Source organism: Pelodiscus sinensis, chromosome 4, assembly GCF_052426305.1.
Source record: "Pelodiscus sinensis isolate ZL-2025 chromosome 4, ASM5242630v1, whole genome shotgun sequence".
Taxonomy (NCBI): Eukaryota; Metazoa; Chordata; order Testudines; family Trionychidae; genus Pelodiscus; species Pelodiscus sinensis.
In genome coordinates, this window is record NC_143055.1 from 131832464 (window position 1) to 131849057 (window position 16594).

At 45.0% G+C, this 16594-nt stretch overlaps 1 protein-coding gene across 7 annotated transcripts in view; it reads right to left on the reverse strand.

Moving 5' to 3' along the window:
• The window catches only part of CSGALNACT1 (chondroitin sulfate N-acetylgalactosaminyltransferase 1), a 73807-nt gene extending 57515 nt beyond the window's left edge, over positions 1–16292 (reverse strand). For 2 of the 7 annotated variants that reach the window (XM_089778165.1, XM_006125366.5), the window contains exons 1-2: positions 14573–16292; positions 12637–12723 (exon numbers count right to left, since the gene is read on the reverse strand). The gene's annotated coding sequence lies outside the window, so the exon portion shown is untranslated. Of the gene's footprint in view, positions 1–12636; positions 12724–12960; positions 13172–13206; positions 13521–14572 lie in introns of those variants that run through there. The other 5 variants (XM_075929296.2, XM_006125365.5, XM_025185792.3 and 2 more) reach the window with 4 other exon arrangements.
• Between the last annotated feature and the right edge of the window lie 302 nt (positions 16293–16594).

The window sequence follows — 16594 nt, forward strand, 5'->3', positions numbered from 1 at the left end:
TTCATGTATGCTGTTGTAAAACTATGCTACTATCTAGATGAGTTGAGTAGCCTGTTGAAGACCCTTTTGTACTCCCCAGGAGTATGCGTGCATACCCTGGTTGAGAACCACTGGCTTAGTGGATGGGGAAAGCTGTAGATGTGATACATCTTCATTGTTGTGGAACTATGTCAAAAGCCTTACAAGACAATCTTGTAAGCAAATTCAGGGAATATGAAATTACTTCAAGACGGATGAACAACTGGTGGAAAGACCAGGCCCAAAGAGACGTTATCAGTGGCTCACTGTCAAACTGGTGGAGTTAGCTAGTGGTGGCCTATGGCGAGATCTTTCCACTTCTCTCTCTCTTCTGTAGTCAGTCACTCAGCTTGAGAGCAACTAAGGGCCTGTCAAAGGCAGATCCAGATACAACCCTAATTACATACCAGGACACCTCACTTCACATATTTAAAACTTTAGCATCCTACTAGCATGTGATGGTCCCATCCAGCAAAGCACTTAAATACATGTGCCAGTTTAAGCATGTAAATAATCCCACTGGCTTCAATTGTCCTTTTTTCTTGCTTAAAATTTTACACATGCTGAAATGCTTTGCTGAATCGGGCCTAAAATACCTAAACTTTCGATATAGATCTGCTGCTACTGACCACACCAACCAATTTAGCTAGAGACACTTGTCAGTACAGTAAAGAATAGTAGGGAAGATCAAGAGTGCATTGAGAGAGAGAGAGAGAGAGAGAGAGAGATTCTCTGCTTGGCAGGGAGGTGAAGAATGTCAGAGCATTTCTGAAATGCTAACAAGCATTAATTGTACCTGCTGTGTTAGCACATACAGATTTCAATCTTTCCTCCAGAGCAAAAAGGTCAGCAAACTAGTCTGGATGACCGCCTAAATCAATTGGTAGCTCCAAAGAAAAGCAACGATTATGGCATGTGCCCTGAACCTCTGTAATAGAATATCGTTTAGCCTGTGCAAGCCAATCCTCCCTGGCATCATGAACTGGTAGACGCAGAGCCTAAACTAAGCAAATCTGCTGGACACTGCCTCTCCAAAACGCCCGCATCAGATATCAAAAAGAAAACCCACTTTTCCCACCAACTGTATTTCACGCACAGTATCGAGAGCTCCTTCCTGCCTCAGACACAACGAAAATCTGGAACCAACAACTAGATTTTGGGAGCAACGGCTGCAGTGAAGCAAGCACAAGAGGATGTGTTAGCCAACATGATAACTGAAACCTTTAACCCATCACAGTAAGTCAGAAACAAATACCACAGCTGGCTTTGTTTAATGGCCAGATAATTACACCACCAATAACACTCACAGTTCTGCATTATAAGAAACAAGGAAGGCCTGGCCTTCATCTCTCTGAATTCACAGCAGCATCATTTACAAAAATGAAAATAAACCCCTACCTCTTAGCAAGATTTCCCTGTTGATTGTCAGGGTTATGCCCATGGTATATATACTTAATAGGCCAGGCCAGCTTCTCAGCAGCTGTGCATCAGGATCTTTACACTGGATTCAACAGAGCCACAGCAGTGTATATCAGCTGAGGATTTGGCCCCAGAGTCCACAAAAGAACCCAAGTGGTCACGTAAAGCTTGTGGTTTGGCTGACCAAATAATCCCGAACATAAGAGAATGAAAAGCATCCAAGAGGCTCAACAAACAGCAAATCTCTGAGCTGTTTCCCAGGCTCCCAGTCCTCCTTCAATGCATCTCTCTTTGGGCTGCATCTTGCCCTCAGAGGTTTATACCTTCCCTGAAGGTGACAAGCGAACAGTTCCCCTGGATCGGAGCTCCCCCAGGGCAGGAGGTGATCTCCCCGCTCCCCCTTGGTTTCTTGATGCACAGTGGCACTTACCTTTATTAGTGAAACTGAGATGAGCAGCTGTTAGGGTCCCTCTCTGGAGCTTCAAACAACCTGTACCACCAATCAAACCTCAGGCTGTAGCCTGCTGGGTTCAGTAAGGAACTACTCAGGAGTGCTTGACTGGCTGGAAGCAATATGAAGCAGGGTGATGACTGACTTTCTCTGCAGCATTACTGACTGCCCACTGTGGCAGATGAGATACATACTTGCATGTACCAGAGGAGGGATTTACTAGGCCAGTTTTTATCTTCCTACATATAATGTCTCCAGTTCTCCTCCTCCACCTCCTTCCATTGCTCTGGTAGAGCAGATGAGGAGAGGGAAGTGCTAACAGCTTTCATTAACAGGACTTAATTGGCTTTGATTTTGCATGTAATGAAAGAGCTTTACACCTCGTGGCTCAGCAGCTCCACCTGGTTTTAGAAATATTCCCCAACAAGAAGAAGCTACACCACACTGGAGTTAAAGATGAGAACAGATAGGTGCTTTTGAAAATGTCACCCCCCGAGCTTCTAAGTCTTATCAACTTTGCATGAAACTTCAGCAAAGCAAAGATGTGTTTGGTGCACAGAAGGCCTATACACAGGGGGGTGTGAAGAGTGCAAAAGCATCTCCCCATGGTCTCCAAGTAAGCATGCTCTGGCTGGCCAGGAGAGGGAAGGAGCAGCACGCTGCCCGAGCCTCCCTCCCCCATGCTCTGACCATCCAGGGCAAGGCTGGGGCTGATTTCCCTGCTTACTTGGGGAATCATGGGGGGGCAATCACACCCTTGCAATCCATATTTTAAAAAAGCACCCCTCCAGAAATTCCTGCATATGGGCCTGCACAGTTAGCTCTGTTCATGTCTCATATGAAGACATGGGCTTGTACTTGGGCTAGTCACCCAAATGCAAGCCCATCAGGGATCCTGGGTACATACTCCGGTTATTAGCCCATGCTGAAGTCAGTCCCCTCAAGTCTTCTCTACTAAAGCTACAATTAAAGCTAGTGCAGGCATGTCTGCATGTGCCACTTGCAGTGTGGCTGTTTGCTACGTTAAGCACCGATTAGAGACTACAAGGAGAGCTGAAACAGATTCAGGAATTGCTGGACTCTGGACTGCCATAATGGAGGAATATGTGGCATAATTAAAAAGTGAGACTTATCTCAGAGTAAGATTGCACTTCAGAGAAATTCAAAGAGCTTGAAATCAAGGATCGGTATAAAGGCATGCACATCTGAAGGAAAGACTGTAGTAGCATTCTTCAAAACCCTGCTCCTACCGATGCTCAGTCTAGAAACAACGAACAACATGAGCACTAATTCCTAAATCTAATGACAAAAGTCACCTAGACTTTAGTGTGGTAGAGGAAAGGGTATTATCAGTTTTTCAGCCAGCCCAAGAGCTACACCCTCCAGAAAGACACTGATCTTTCAAGTGATTCCATGCCAGCAGGATTTCAACCCAGCATATAAGAAACCAATAGACTGTTCTATATCCCACAAAGTCAAAAATATTCCCCATCATGGACTTAAACTCTCTGACTCACCAGATGGAACAAATGGTGACCAGTAAAGAAAACCAGACCCCACATCCTCAGACTAATCTGTACACACATCTACATCAAGCATCAAAATCCAAGTCCCTGGGTGGGGCTGCCTTGTACCATTCCACTAGTAGAGTGGCCCTAAAAATGTGTAAACAGACAGGGATGGACCATAGGGGGTTCCTTCAGTGGCACGGAGCTACACAATCCCATCTCTGCAACTGCTGTAAGGAGCGTGCTCAGGGCTTCCATGGATCCCAGCAACTCCTGGGCTACGTCTACACTGCGCATTGTTGTGCAAGAAGATATGCAAATGAGGCACAGCGGTGAATATCACCGTGCCTCATTTGCATACCTAATGAGCTGCCATTTTGCAGAAGGGGCTTTTGCACAAGAAGCAGCTGTCTACACTGCTCCTTCTTGGGCAAAAACCCCTCTGGCACAGGAGCCTTTCTTCCTGAAAATAAGCAGCAGATCAGCTCCTGCGCAAGAGGGATTTTTTGCACAAGAAGGAGCAGTGCAGACAGCTGCTTCTTGCACAAAAGCCCCATCCGCAAAAATGGTGCCTCATTAGGTATGCAAATGAGGTACCACACCTCATTTGCATATCTTCTTGCACAACAACGCGCAGTGTAGATGTAGCCCTAATGTCTTGGCCCCTTGAAAGCTTTGGCACCCAAGGTAAGTAGTTGTGCATGAAGTGTAGAGCAGCCTCCAGGTCGAGGGAGCACAAAGGTAGTTTAAAGCCATCTTTAGTGATGCGTGTGCACTCCCCACCCTCTACGAGTTATAAACTCTTTCTTGGCTACAGCTGAAGACCTATGGCCCAGACTTTATTTATACAATAGTTTGTTGGCTTGTGATCTGCTCTACACCATTTAGTCAAAGTCCTTTCTTACAGCTCGAAGGCTGTGGAGTTCCAAACACTGGTATCTTAGTTACATGAACTGTTAGGGGCTTTAGCGTGAAAGGAAGTTTCTCCTCTCTCCTAGAACTTTGAGACACTTTCCTCTCATTCCTTTTCCATTAAGTAAGTGCTTGTCATTTCCTGACACATGCTCGGCGAGAGCTGTGATATTCGTGGAGCAGTTCATTCCCAGGGACCTAGGCATATTTGATGTGGTTAGGTGTTAGGAAGCCACAGGGACTGATCATTAGGGGGAAAAAAAAAATCACATTTCACAGTCATCCAAGTTGGAGGATGGATGACGTTTTCTTTAGGCTCTTTTGTGCCTCCATAGCAAAACCCAGCCCACCACACTTAGTGCTAAATCAGCCACTAGCATTGTGATTGTAACATGGTTACTCTAAAATATGTGTTGATTTATTTCTAGTTTTCTAGCATTTGAAGCACCATGCAGGTGTGTAATATATTCCCTTACGAAGCTCTTTCGATAAAAGCGATTTAATGAAAAAAATTATGTAGGTTATTTATGTCACATGAATAGTACTGTAGCTCTTGTCAATATCTGTGTATGAACTTTATCATATTCACTACTTAACTTAAAAATGCTTTCCTGCATGTCCAAAGGTTTTATTTTCATCTAATATATATTTCAGTCTGTCTGTCTATCCATCTGTCCAAGAACTCCTAACAGCCAGGACCACCAAATTCAGTATGCAGCTTCCTCTTATCATAACTTAAAGCCAGGTAAAGGTTTGGCTGTGTCAGGAAAATGGGATGTGCCTGGAATGGGATTGCTTCTCATAAATGTATACAGAAAAGAGACAATCACCAAGCAGATGAAAGGGGCTGGTGGAGGGACACCCCCTGTCTGGGACTGTCCCAGTCTTGGGCTTTCAACCCCCCAACCTACTCCCCACACACACTTTAGGGAGGGTGGAGTGGAATCTGAAGCTCCTACCACCTCCAGTTCAGACGGGAACACCACTGGCTGTTCCCCTTCGTCAGGGAACTATGCGAAGTGCACAGTTTGCTGCATTTCTCACTCCACCTGGGGTGCACAAGGGGCAGACAAACCTGGACCTGTCCCAGCTGGGGGAAATGCACCCTAGCTGTGCCTGCTGGAGTTGCAGTGACCATGGAGAGGTGCTTCTTACCTGGCCCTAAGGTGCTGGAGTGAGAGAGGGCTGGGGTAGTCCTCTCTCCCTGGGGCAGCATGCAATCTGAACCCCTCATCCCCAACCCCACCCCAAAGCAAAGATTTCAATGAAGCATGTACATTTTCATTTTATTTTCCAAAAGCTAAAAAATAATAGAATTAAGGGCCTGAAGTAAATTTTCTAATATTATAGATATAGACATATATGCTCTTAAATGAGCAAAACCATCCAAACTGAAAAGAGGCAGGGATGGGCAGACATATGCTTATGATTACTCCTAAATAAAGTGCATAGGAACAGCGAGGGAGTCAACAGTGCAGCATAAATGAAACTCCCAGGGCTCACCTGCATTAGGGATTTTTATGCTAATCTAGCTATGGGAATGTTCACCTACAGTGTGGAGTAAGTGCATTAGTATAGCTACACCAGTGCAAAAATCCCTAATTCTGACAAATCTTTAGGGATATAGGTCCAGATTTTCTGGTCTGGCTAATAATATACACCCCAGCACAGCAATGATGGGGTGAAAGGATGGGAATAAAAACAAAGGGATTGATTAGAGCGTGGTCCAGTCCCCTGCATACTTTAGAGCAGCCTCAATCCGCACCACACATCTTCTGATGACCTTTTAATTCCTCTCTCCAATTCTGAGTGATTGACACAGAGATCAGGCACATACAATACTTATTCATCATGCTCTAATCTCAGTGGCCAAGATTTTCTAAAGTTAGGTTTTCAAAGTAACATTTTCAACATTTGAGCAGCCTCATCACTCAGGTGCTCTGGGAAATTTTACTCCCAAATCTGTACTTAGATCTCTAACGTGATCGGACTTTCACGTGCTGATAACTTAAGAACTCCCATCTAATCAGTGGGCACTGCTGGGCACTTAACACTCTTGAAAATCAGGTTGTTTATTTAAGTTCTTAAATATGGCTTTAATATCTAACCAAAGGCTTCTGTTTCTGAAGATCTTGGTCCATAATGTCAGTTTGACCTGAGAATAAACTATGGAGCGACAGATTTAAGAAATAAGTTTCAAAGAAATGAGCATTTTTCTCTGAGATAAATGTCAGGTTAGACCCTGGGGCAGACCCGGAACATCATACTAATCTTGAGGAGTTATTGCATTATACATTAAAAAGCAGTCTCTGAGCAGGGACTGGATTGAACACCGACTCATGGGCAAACCTCAGAAAACCCTACATCAGCTCAGAGTGACAATCCAAAGCAACCACTGCTCCGATATAATCCACTGGAAGAATGAGCAAATTATTCCTCCTAAGGGAATACAGGAGTTAATTAATTCAGTTCCCTTGCCACAGGAACTTGTGAGACAGATATGGTCTCTGCTTTATCTCTGACTGATATCGTCTTTAATATCAATATTCTCTTCTTTGTCTGCTTCCCCTTCAGATTTCCTTGGAGGCCATCTGAAATTTGGCCTGCATTTTAATGATTAAGGAATGCAACTTGCCACATTTGGTAGCACAGAGAGATCTTAGATCAAGTCCAAAAGATATTTTCCATACAAAGGGGAAGAGCACGAAGACCTATCTTAGAAATATCACCACAGCTTAAAACCCTCCAAATGCTTAGACATAACAGGCCAGATTCTCACTGCTGCTCTAACTTGCAAACAGTTGCAAAGTATCATTCCAACTCCTACCCAGCATCCTTAGGGCTCACTGTGCTCCAGCCATGCCTGCTCCTGCCAATAGCATGCTGATGCTGGTGTATACCTACTCAGGAGAGGCACACGCACATACCAATATCCTCATGTTGTTTTCTCAAATATTTCTCTTAGCGTGGCAGGAGGGAGGGGGAAAAAATCACCTTTTCCCCCTAGGAATCTCATTTCAGAAGGATTCCAGGTTGCTTCCACTATAGCCAGGTTATTTTTGCCTTTCTGAATACTGGGCGGATGAATATGCACAGGTAGTTGGATTGTGTTTTGGTACTCTCAAGGCAACCTAACACTAAGAATGAATCCATTAAAATAATGGAATGGATGGCCCATTCCATTACTGCACCATAAAATTTGATAAAGAAATTAATTGAGTCACCTGTGCTACTTACCTGACAATGATAGATTACTCCCTATAAAATATTTTCTAGTGTTTTGCCTAATTCAGTTTTAAATATCTCTGGGTCTTCGAGTAGTCAATTGGGAGTGAGCCTTCTATAGGTGTCACTGGCAGGCAGCTGTGTTCTGAAAAGGGGACTTGTGACAGGGTGGACCAGGCCCTCAGGCCAGACAAGGGCCATAGAGAAGTTCTCCAAAGGAGGCTAGAGTGGCTGCACAGAAACCAGCCAATCATAAGAAGCTGCAGGACCAGAGTCAGCTCAGTGTCTCTAGTCTAGAGCCTTGAAGGAGTATAGACTGGGGTGGGGGAGAAAAGGGGTGACTGGCTGCCTGAGGGAGCAGCAGCACCATGGAGAGCACCATGGGGAGAGTTACTGTGGACTATGGGACTTGACATACAAGCCCTAAAGGTGGAGGAGCTGGCCCCCTGTTAAGTGTGTACCCCAGGAGGGGTGTGAGTGATTCACACAGAGTGTGACTTGGCAGGAAGGCTGAGTAGCTGAAAAGGCTGAAGAACAGAGCGAGTGCAGGCAAATACACTTGACCAGATAGGGATGCTTGGAGGAGGTGAGTGCCACCCCATTACAAGACCCTATAAAAGTGACTACTGTTCTCATTTCTTATCAATCTCCATGTCAAATGCGCTCCGATTACAAACAGAAAGGCAGCTTTGGTAAACTGCCAGTCTTATACACACAGCCTACTCATGATAGGTTCTTTCCAGCTCATCTGTCACCATCAATAAGAATAAACGTGTTGGATGCCCAAAAAAGCATCAGATGAACTGGGGCATTCCAGTTCCTCCTGCTATGCAACTCCATTCCCTTGCGCCTGATCCACTTCCCACATAAGTCAATGGAAAGACTCGCTGCTTTCAGCAGGACTTGACACAGGCCCTTAATGGGGTTGCGCAAGCATAACTAGAATTTAGGATTCTTATCGACATTCAGTAGCTGTTTACTCTGTGCATAGTCCTACTGGCTCCAGGGGGACTTGACATGGCCTAAGCCTGGCTCATACTGAGAAATACCCATCTGTTGGGCCCTGGGCTCCACACAGCTAGTTCTGATGGCTGGAACGTTTTCCAAGCCAGGCACAGAATTGGAACTGAGCTGAGGAGACTGGGGACAGGCTCTGGATCACAGTCCAGAGGTAGGTCGAATCAGGATCAGAGTCCAGAAGCAGACTGAGGTTGAAACTGGGCTGGAGTCAGTGCAAGGATCTGGGGATCAAGAGGCAGGTGCAGGCTTAGAGCAATCAGGAACAGAGCTGGAGCAGGGTCAGAACAGAGCACAGACAAGGCTGTAACAAGGCTGGGACAGGATGGAAGTTCTGTAACATGACAAGGCATCCGGAGGGCTGGTGAGAGTGAAATACCTGTGCCCTGCAGTCATCTGACTAGGGCTCCGCCTATGAACAGGTGAGGGTTGAGTCTCTGCAGGCTCTCTTGAGGGACGCATTAGTGCAGCTGAGTTGCTGGAGCAAACCTAGGCAATGAGTCATGGAAGGTTCTGCTGGAGAGGTGAGTCATTGTGCCTTTGATTTGCCAGGGATGGGTAGGCGCAAGTCCGCCCATATTTTAAAAACCCCCTCAGCCTAAGGAAGAAGCCACTGGACCTTGGCATCAAAAGAGTTCAGGAGACAATTAATTAGAAAAGAGGGATGGGACTGAGGTAATAGCAGGGGTGGGGAACCTAAGGCCTGGGGGCCAGATGTGGCTCCCAGCTTGCCTGGGGCTTGGAGCTCCTCTCCAGCATTGGAGAGCCCACGCTGGCACTCCAGATCCCCCCCAATGTCCTACCATGGAGCTGGAAAAACACACACACACACCCGTCTAGCCTGGGCCCCCTAGACCCGGTGTGTGTTTCTCCTTCTCAGTTAGGGGCCACATCAGTGAAGTTTGGTTTTTCTTTTTTGCTTCTCACTTGTGTGTGACCCTGGACTGACTTTTCTGTGGGTCTGTGGCCCTCGACTCAAAAAATTGTCATGGGTTGTCATGTCATGTCATGTCATGTCATGTCATGTCATGTCAAAAGCATGGAGACAGAGGGGGACACTGAACAGAGAACCCTGGACAACATCCACTGCTTCTTGAAGGCATCTAAGGAGCCAGTGGATGCGGTCCAGAGGAACTCTGCCTGAACATGAGCCAGAGAGGAGGGAAAGAGGCCCTGCATTTACAGAGCACCTCCCCATCCGGCATCCTCCTCCTGGTATATTGGATGGTCACCCGGGCCAGCACCAGGAAGTTGATGAGGAGGTCTTGTGACATCATGGGGCCACAAATGGGGTGCGCGCAGAGCATGTGTTATGTGGAGAAGTGCAGCCAAAATCTGTGGAGATATGGGAATAGGGATTACAACCTGGTGTACTTGAGGACTGTGTGTGCAGGGTATCCTTCATGCCCCAAAAGGGAGGAGAAGTCTTTGTAGCTACGTGAGCAGCTCTGGTCCAGCTGCGGCTTTGCCTCACATACCTCAATCTGGCCTGCAGTAAACAAATTCTATTGATGATGCACACAATGGAAGATCTAGCTCACTCAAACTGTAGCTATTCTGGGTCTGCAAAGCTCATAAAAACAAAGAGCAATACCTACTTTTTCCTAGGGAAAGTACATGTTTTTGCTCTGACTACAGGCCTGGACTGGAAATTCACCTTTGCCCTAAGGGTAGCAGCCCCCATATTATGTCTTTCATAAAGCAAATTCAGGATCGGTTCCCCTTTAAATGGGTAAGGCACATTCAGGTGTACCGTAAGGCTGAAGTACTTCATGACTCCAGAAAGAAAACTTATTACCAGCCAGTTGTGCCAATTTTACTGCTATTAATGTGAGGAAGTGCAAGATGCAAAAGAATGCACAAACCTCTGAAAGAATTCATTGAGCTGGAGATAGACATTCATCCAACAGTGCAGATGCTGCAAGCAGGTAAATGTTTTGTTGTATATAAGGACGATCAAAATGTTATAAACATATCTAGCTAGTTCCTATTCATGCATTTTACAACTATAGTCAGTGCCACCAAGATAGGAAAAATGTAGCTGGTATCATAAGCTCAACCATTTGGGACAAACCATTCCCTCCTGCAGCAAAACCCATGGAGGAGACGAGTTCTGCAGAATCTCTCCTGAAGTATTGGGTAGGAGAGGGAGGGTCTGGCCCCTGGGAGAATGAATTGCAAATTCCACACCCAATTCCCCTCCAGTGACCCTGCAGTTCTGCACTGGCTTTTGAACCCTGGTGTCATTTATTCTCTCCATCTCCCCCAAACCAGCACGAGTTCCTCTTTAAATGGGTGAGACACATTTCCCACCCCAGAGCAGGTGTAACATGAAAGGAAGTACAGTCCCAGTGGCAGAATATACTGGAGATTCATAACCATTCTGTTGAAAATTCATTTCAGAAATTGGCATGTTATATACACTAGTTGACTACAAGTCAAGAGCACACTGGAAACTGGTTAGTGCAATAATGACTATGCTGTTACTTGCCAGTGGGACTGGCTGCAAACCTTTATTGGGCATTTCTAATCTTTCAAGTTAGAGGATAAATTAAGTTTTAAATTAATGGAAATTACCTATCTCTTAGAACTGGAAAGGACCTTGAAAGGTCATTGAGTCCAGTCCCCTGCCTTCACAGCAGGACCAAGTACCATCCCTGACAAATTTTTGCCCCAAATCCCTAAATGGCCTCTGCAAGGATTGAACTCACCACCCTGGGTTTAGCAGGCCAATGCTCAAACCACTGAGCTATCCTTCCCCCCCAATATATGGGTTTTTCCTCCCTCAGAAATATCTGATAGATAAGGTTGCAAATATTTGGCCTGGTATAGAAAAAGAGACTAAACTCTATTATGCCTTAACTATCTTTTTCTTAAGTTACTCATGTGGCAATATTGTAGATTATTTCTCCTTTATGATAGGTGCTTGAAAAACAGCTCTCTCTAGCTTTGTAATTCCTCCAGTAACCTTCACTGCACCTCAACTCTCGTGCAACACAAAAAAGATCATTTCCTCAGACTAGACAAGTTTAGAAGTCCTCAAGCAAACCATTTCAGAGCTGTGATGAGCCAAAAGAAACGGCTAGAAGGAGTTGCAAAACTGAAAGTGTTCAGAAACCTCCCTCCAGCCCCATTTCCTCACAACAGAGTGTTCACCTTGAACTACATTTCCTGGCTGAGATGTGCCACGTACAGTTCCCAACAAATTGATTTAACAACGATGGAATTGCAGAGTGTGTGTCAAAATCTGATTCATAATAAACAGGAAGCTTGCTACAATCTTAACTTTGGAAGGATAGTCAGTCTTTCCACAGTGCTAACCAGAGCTCAACTCATTTGAAAAATAAAATTAACTAAATTAATAATTCTGTAATTTCCCAGATAATAATCACTCAGATTAAACTGTAGCTTTTACTACAATTTCATTTTCAGCAATTGTGTAGAGCCAATGCCACTGCACCATTTGTAACATGAACTGGGTTCTACCAATATTGATGTGATATTTTGTTAAGTTATGTATTTCTTCATAATCCCAGAGGATATTGAGGGGAATGAAAATCCATAGCCTGATGGAAATTATTATTTTGTGGGTTGCCTGTTTAGCTTCAAGATGTGATTTGTTAAAAAAAAAACATGCCTGGTAGGAAATACATTCAATGTGTTCTGAAACAATCCAGTTCAATTTACACATACTCAGAAAGTCACCCCAGGAGAAGAATACGGAATACTAAAACTAAAGTCTTTTCCATTTTGCAAAGCTGGTGTGAGAATTGACCAGCCCAGCACAATGTCCACACACGTTCACTGTTTATCATGGTGATACCTGGAGGGGTGGGTAAGAGAAGATTACCCAGAATGAGCATGCATGCCTGTTTATTAGTGTAGTAGATAGCATCGAAATAAAATATATAGAAGTTAATGAAACAATTTTACGATTCTGACTTTAATCAACCCTCTGTTTTAAATCAAACTGAAGAAAATTAATAAATAGCAAATAAAAGCAGGATGCCCCTAAATATAGTACAGAGAAAAAAAAGAGTCCATTTTAAAGATTAATTTCAGTGAAGGAAAGAACGAGCGACTTACCTCAATTACAGGCTGGAAAGAGGCAATAATGATACACCTACATCCTTCCTTTCTGATGCAACTAATTTTAGGTCTTTTGATAGAAATCTGAAAGGAAATACAAAACACAATTGCATATAGCTGCCTTTCCTGCAGAGTGCCTAAACAAAGTAGTAACAGGCTACCAGTAAAAAGAAATGAGTGAACAAATTACAACTCAAAAATATAATTCCTACAAAATAAGAGGAAAAAGAATATTGCTGTCCTGAAAATTCCTTGTATGTCTTACAAAATGTTAAGTGAATGAAGCCATGCAGGAATTAAATTATACAGAGCCAGACTGACCCTTCGAGATACACCACTACTCTGAATAAAGTGACAACAGGCATCAATTTGTCTCCATAACAAAGATGACACACTAATCTTGCAAACCACTGAAGAGTTAAACTATCAACATTTCCACTAAGAAGGCAGCTTTGCATTGGCTGAAATACTACAACTTTGCTAACTTGTCTCTCCCTAGCAAACTCTGCTCCTTGCTAAAGCAACACTTGAATGTTAAATGCTTTGGTCCGGAGTTCAGCTACTGACCTGCAATGAAAGCCTTGTGTTCAGCTTCAGCGTTTCCTGACAGCAAACAATCTACGGGGAGGGGAAACAGTTTCATGGAATGAACTGTTAAAAAAAGAAAATCCTCACATAAGCTATCCCTGAGGGGAAAGAAAGAATCCACAAGCTTTAAACTGGCCGGGCAGATTTAAACGGAAGGGGAAAAAAGGCAGCTCTTTCTGTTGCGTCAAAGAGTCCACTGTGCAATAGGAACAGTGAACTGAGTTGTTAAACGGGCAAGCCCTCACTGGAGACAGCTCTTCAGTATGCTCTCAGCATCTTTCCCAGAGCTGGCTGGATGCAGTCCCATTCCTCTTACAGAAAAGCCATGCTACTACCAGTCAGACAATCACTGAAGGACAGTTTCAGTACACATGCCATTTAGCTGGCTTTCCGACACAGCATGAGGACAGTTAGATACTCCTTGTGTATTTATGTATAGGAAATGGGGAAAACATCTCTGCATATTCTAATCAGCAATTTTGTCGATGAACTACCACAACTTGTAAAGAGAATCTTATTGACTGTATAATCCCCCCTCTCTTCCTTATGTTAGTTAATGTACTTAGAAAATAGTTCTAGGAAGGGGCTGCACTTATACAATGCTTCTCTTACTTGGGGAGAGACATTCCATAGACCACTGATGGTTCACAGACCCACTTGTTGGTTGATTGCCCCCTTTGTTATATCTGGCCAACTCATTGTGTGCAGGGAGGTAGCCCAGGCATAATTAACTAATTGCCTTTATTTCAGAATAGCTATGTAGAGACTAGTCACAATTCAGTTATCAATTGTGTCACCAGTGTGTGCAGGAGGATCACAAACCAGGTAAAATATCTGGCCGGGGGGGGGGGGGGGGGGGGGGGGGGGGGGGGGGGGGGGGGGGGGGGGGGGGAGAGTAGTATAATAGTTACAGGATGGGCAGTAGCCAAACCTACTATTAAGGCTGCCTAATGCTTTCTATTATAAAGCAGTTTTCAGGTGCCTATAATTTTTGAAATTTCAGCTTCAATGACTGAAATGCACCATATGTGGTGTCTGCATGAAGCTGTATTTTATAAATTTGATCCAAAAAGGTTATGCTATTTTTGAGCATGAGATCAATGAATAATCAGTACTTTGGGTTAATTTTTTTTTAAATTAACTTTTGAACAGATCTAGCACTGCAGGTGTTTGGCACAGAGACCTGGAATGAGAAGGGTAGCCCTGGGGTCAAAGAGGTGCCTTTTTCTCCTCCAACAACCTCTCTCTCAGTTTGACCAAGTTATAAGCAATGAAAAATTGCTATTTGTGCATGCATCCCAGGCTGACACACTGATAGGAGAGTAACAATAGGAGAGGTGAATACCTTCTGGAAGCAGAACTTCTCTGTCAGCTCCTCCCTTGCAGCCCCAAAGTCCATAGCTTCCTCTCTGTGGTAGCACTGGGCTTTCAGAAAGTCTCTGATGAAGCTCCACACCAAATGCTCTTAAGTAATGTAGGTAGTCATGGGATAAAAATGAAGGTCTCTCATGGATCAATAAGTGGTTCAAAGTCAGAAAACAAAGGATAGGAAAAAATGGTCACTTTGCACAAGGGAGAGAAGTAAACAGAGGGATGTAACAGGGTGCCCATCTCACAGAAGGCACATTGTTAGGACAATTAATCTGCTAGGCTGCACCTGCATGAGAGCCAGATGGGCAAAGGCAGGCTGAGCTTGTACAAAGGCAGCAAGCTGAGAACAGCAGTGTGCTGCAGGACAGTAGTAATTGACAACTTCTGTGAATTCAATACAGATTTCAAAAAGCCATTTTGAAAAATCAATGAGTAAAGGTACAGGAACCACAGTTAAGTGCAAAAAAAATCATTCAAGGTACTAGAAGAATAAAGAATATTAGGCATGTCAGGAAAGGAGAACTGGCATTAACACAATGGACAAGGGGATTAGGTAGCATACAATTTGCTCTCTGTCCATTATGCTGTTAGGTGGGTTACTTAAGAGCATGCTGAAGTTTAACAGAGTAGAATTAGGAAGAAACAAGGAGGAAACATAGCTAGAGAAAGAATAAAGAAGATACAACTGTCTGAGGAGAGATGATGAATCTATGTTCATGAAACTCACATTAACAGTGTTGCTCTTTCTCCCTCTCTAGCAATCAGACCAAATAAAGAGGGTTATGAGTTTCATATTGCCTCTAAGGGTACATCTACCCATCAATTAAACACCCACAGCCAGCCCACAGCTGACTTGGACCAAGAGGGTGGTAAAACTGTTTTGTAGATGGCCTTAGGTTGGAGTCTAAGATCTGGGACCCTGCAGGGCTGTAACCAGGGCAGGGCAAGTGGGGCGGCTGCATCATAATCAGGGGCACATAGTCTCAATAAGTAAAAATAATAAGCTTCAGAAGTAAAGAGCGCCACATGTGCTAGCCTAAGGAGAGGGGGCACATAATTAATATTTTGCCCTGGGCACAAAAATAACTAGTTACGGTGCCAGGATCTAGGGAGTGTAGCATTCCCTGGTGTACAATCTGGACTGTTGAACAACTGTATCCCCTCAGTTCTTGGCTGTGCAAGCAGCCACTCCGGATCTGCTCTTACCATAGCAATGGGGGAATGCTGTCACCCCGGTGATGGGGTGGGGAAGGAGAGGTGCTATCACCATGGCGACAGGGGAATGCTGTCACCCCGGTGATGGGGTGGGGAAGGAGAGGTGCTATCACCATGGCGACAGGGGAATGCTGTCACCCCGGTGATGGGGTGGGGAAGGAGAGGTGCTATCACCATGGTGACGGGGGAATGCTGTTACCCTGGTGATGGGGTGGGGAAGGAGAGGTGCTATCACCATGGCGACAGGGGAATGCTGTTACCCTGGTGATGGGGTGGGGAAGGAGAGGTGCTATCACCATGGCGACGGGGGAATGCTGTTACCCTGGTGATGGGGTGGGGAAGGAGAGGTGCTATCACCATGGCGACAGGGGAATGCTGTTACCCTGGTGATGGGGTGGGGAAGGAGAGGTGCTATCACCATGGCGACGGGGGAATGCTGTTACCCTGGTGATGGGGCGGGGAAGGAGAGGTGCTATCACCATGGTGACGGGGGAATGCTGTTACCCTGGTGATGGGGCGGGGAAGGAGAGGTGCTATCACCATGGTGACAGGGGAATGCTGTTACTCCGGTGATGGGGTAGGGAAGGAGAGGTGCTATCACCATGGCGACGGGGGAATGCTGTTACCCTGGTGATGGGGTGGGGAAGGAGAGGTGCTATCACCATGGTGACGGGGGAATGCTGTTACCCTGGTGATGGGGCGGGGAAGGAGAGGTGCTATCACCATGGTGACAGGGGAATGCTGTTACTCCGGTGATGGGGTAGGGAAGGAGAGGTGCTAT